Here is a 3,467-nt window from a genome sequence, read left to right on the forward strand (position 1 = left end):
GGGGCTGTGAAAGTGCTCAATGAGTTTTGCCTTGGCTGGCCTCAGATACCACCAAGCAGAATCAGCATGAAAGACTAAAGGCTTAGTGTTCTTTATACTTACATGGAGGTTTGCCTGACCTGTAAGTTGCTTTACCTGTGAGTAGATCTCTCACTGAGATTATTCTACAATCACAACATAAACAGCAATTTTTTTTAACCTGATATTTTCTAAGAGCAAAGGCTCAACTTGATTTTTAACCTGAGGAAATGCAAAGAACTATTTTCTTTAAAAGTTATCTTACTTGACAGACATGTATATGTAAGCTCCAGCAAATCTACTCAAACCTATTTTGAGATTCATAAAACTTGAATAAGTCAAATTTGTTCTGTGGGTGTTTTATCCCTGGATCAACCTTCAAGATTGTTTTACTTCTTCTTCTCTTTTAATCTGTTTAAGAGGTGGGAAAGAAATAGGATTCCTTTAGTGTACTATTTACTCTACTTTCTAAGAAGCTCATAAATTAAAATAAAAACAATTTCTGGATTTTTCCACACTCATCCTGTCAGCAATATTTATTGAGGACTTTGTGTATATTGCCCAATCTCCTGAACACTATAAATAGAAATACTAGAATTATCCCCTTCTACAAGGTACCAAAGACAAATAAAAACATGCTCCACAGGTTTTATACAAAGGAAGCCTCTAAAATATAAAACAAATTGCATTGTGTGAATGGGTTCACGTATTTCCAATTTAAAACAGTGGGGATTCCTTATCAGAGAACAAGTATGAGTCTAACACAAAATCAAGGTCTTGAATGGCATTTAAGATCTAGTTCCTGAAAAGATTTTCATATAGGAAATGAACACAGAATAAAACAAAACAAAACAAAAACAGAACACATCTGGTACCAAGTGCTAAACTGTACCAAATAAAAGTAAATATCACAGGCTGACATGAGAGAGATTGGTTTGGGCTAGAAGTCTTTTTGTGCTGTTTAGTTTTTGCTTCATTGGGGGGTCTAGCATGCATCTAGCAAAACACAGGAAGTGCACTAACAAGCACACAGCTGAGTAGGATTTGGGCTAGAAGTCTTTTTGTGCTGTTTAGTTTTTGCTTCATTGGGGTCTAGCATGCATCTAGCAAAACACAGGAAGTGCACTAACAAGCACACAGCTGAGTAGGATTTTACACACACAAACATAGGAATAAAAGACCCGCTGCTGGTTGCTGTTCTTCAACCATTAGTGGGAAACTTTTGAAAGTATACACACTTTTTCTGTTTTCTTTTTTTCCTACTCTCATTTACTACAAATTAAATTTCATGATTCTGCTCACTGATGTACTTCCAAGGCCTAGACTACTTCCTGGCACTTAATAATCCCTTTTTGTGCCTAAAGACCTTATCTATTTTTTAATTGAAACATATTGATTGAACATATTTATGGGGTACAGAGTTATATTTCAATACATGTATTCAATGTGTGAGGGTCAAATCAGAGTAGTTAGCATATTTATCATTACAAAAATGTATCATTTCTTCATGATTTTTAATCATGAAGAATATCTGTAATAAGTCCTCAATAGACTATTTTCTGAATAACCGAATGCATAAGTGAATGAATGAAAATCTCCCCTTACATAGGTATTATATGATCATGCTTCCTTGGTCTCTCAACTCTGGTTTACTTAAATTATAAGGGGATATAAATATCCAGCTAGCTGCTACATAATGTATTAAACATAAAATCAAATGTGAAGGGAGGAGAGGTCTATGTGTTATTTATTTTGAAAAGACATGAGTGTCATCTTACATCACTGTCCTGCTGCCATTAGTGTATTCCTCCATTTCTCAGACCTCCAAATCTCATGGGTGAGCAACGCCCTGGATAACTTTCACAGGCTAAGCCATGCATCCGTAATTCCTTTCAGCTTTGGGAAGAATATGGACTAACAGAAACGCTCACTTTGCTTCAACTCCCTGATTTAGTGTGTTTCTCTCTCTTGCTCTCACGCTCCTCATCTCTGCACTTTCTTCTAAGAGTTTATTACCATTTCCCAACGCATTTTTGTAAATCTTTTAAGTATACAATATGAGTCCTCTCCTCACGACTTCTGCCAGCTCAGTGTGTATCTTAGTGTGATCCCGTATCCCCCTCCCATCCCGCCACACTGTACCTAGGTTCTGGTGCAGGCCTCTTGGAATCTCCACTCCATTGGGAAAAATGTCTTTAATCTTTCACAGTAAGTTCCATCAACGTCTTTAGTTTAACTGATACCTGCAATGCAGGCATCCATTACAACCTAGCATGCTAGGAAAAACTACCATGCAGGTTTTCCTAATACACCCGTACTACACAGAATTCTGAGTCACAAAGCAGATTCAGAGGTCTGTAACTTGGCCTGATGGTTTAGAAGATTGTTCTTTCCTTCCCCAGTTCCATGATGCCAGCACAGACCCCAAGATTTACCCAATTTCTTGGTCTCCATTCTTGCTCACCTACAATTTGTCCTCCACTGTGCTGCTATGGTGACCCCAAATCTGACTTCTGGTCAACATGACACAATGTTCACACACACAGGCATTAATTCCATTCCAAATACACAGCAATAACATAGGGTAAAGATATGTGTATGTATGTATGTGGATATACATATAAGGGTACTTCAAAAATTTCACGGAAAAATTGAATTGAAAGATAATATGAGTCTTTCCATGACCTTTTTGAAATATATATATACATATATACACGCACACATATATATATATACATGTAACTTCGGTCATATATATAAAAGATAGAATAAAGGAGAGGTAATGGCCCGGGAGTAGGAGCTGGAGCAGAGTGCAGGGACCCAGCTGCAGTAACTGACAAGAAACTATTGAAGTTCCCAGAGTGATGAAATAATAATTTCATAAGAACATAGTAGATGGAGAGAAAAAAAAATCCTGTGGAAGTTGTAAAGACCGTGATGCCATGCATGTCAAGTTGATATTTTTTGACAGTCATAACTTTATTGCAAAAAGAGAATATGCCCTAATATCAGGAAACATAATAGCGATGTTGAGTGACTCAATTCAGTTGTGGAAAATGAAGCTATCCAAGTCAATTCTAGAACAATCCCTTCATGTATACTGTTAAATGTACTTACTTCATCTAAAAGGTTTTCTTTAGTAACAGTTCCACTGAGAATGCCAAATTCCCAATTGCACCTGAAATTACATTGGAATTGCTTATGGCTGTGAACTTCTTAGAATGTTAAATAAAATAAAATCTAATAAATTGCTAAACTTTTTAAAGCATTTAATTCCCACAGTTAGAAATTATTTCATATTTCCTGTGCCTGTATGCAGTTGAGAACTACAAAGTTCACTGAAAAGCAGATTACCGTCAGAGTTGATTTTTTTCCCTGCATAAACAAATTAAAGACATTTTCATAAAATTAAAAATAAATATATCAATTTGTAGGTGGTTATACCTATC

At 36.1% G+C, this 3,467-nt stretch overlaps 1 pseudogene; it reads left to right on the forward strand.

The window, feature by feature from the left end:
• Positions 1-2,915: 2,915 nt before the first annotated feature.
• On the forward strand, positions 2,916-3,246 carry LOC103598868 (annotated as a pseudogene).
• Positions 3,247-3,467: the final 221 nt, after the last annotated feature.

The sequence above is a fragment of the Galeopterus variegatus genome, unplaced genomic scaffold (genome assembly GCF_000696425.1).
Source record: "Galeopterus variegatus unplaced genomic scaffold, G_variegatus-3.0.2 Scaffold2767, whole genome shotgun sequence".
Classification (NCBI taxonomy): domain Eukaryota; kingdom Metazoa; phylum Chordata; class Mammalia; order Dermoptera; family Cynocephalidae; genus Galeopterus; species Galeopterus variegatus.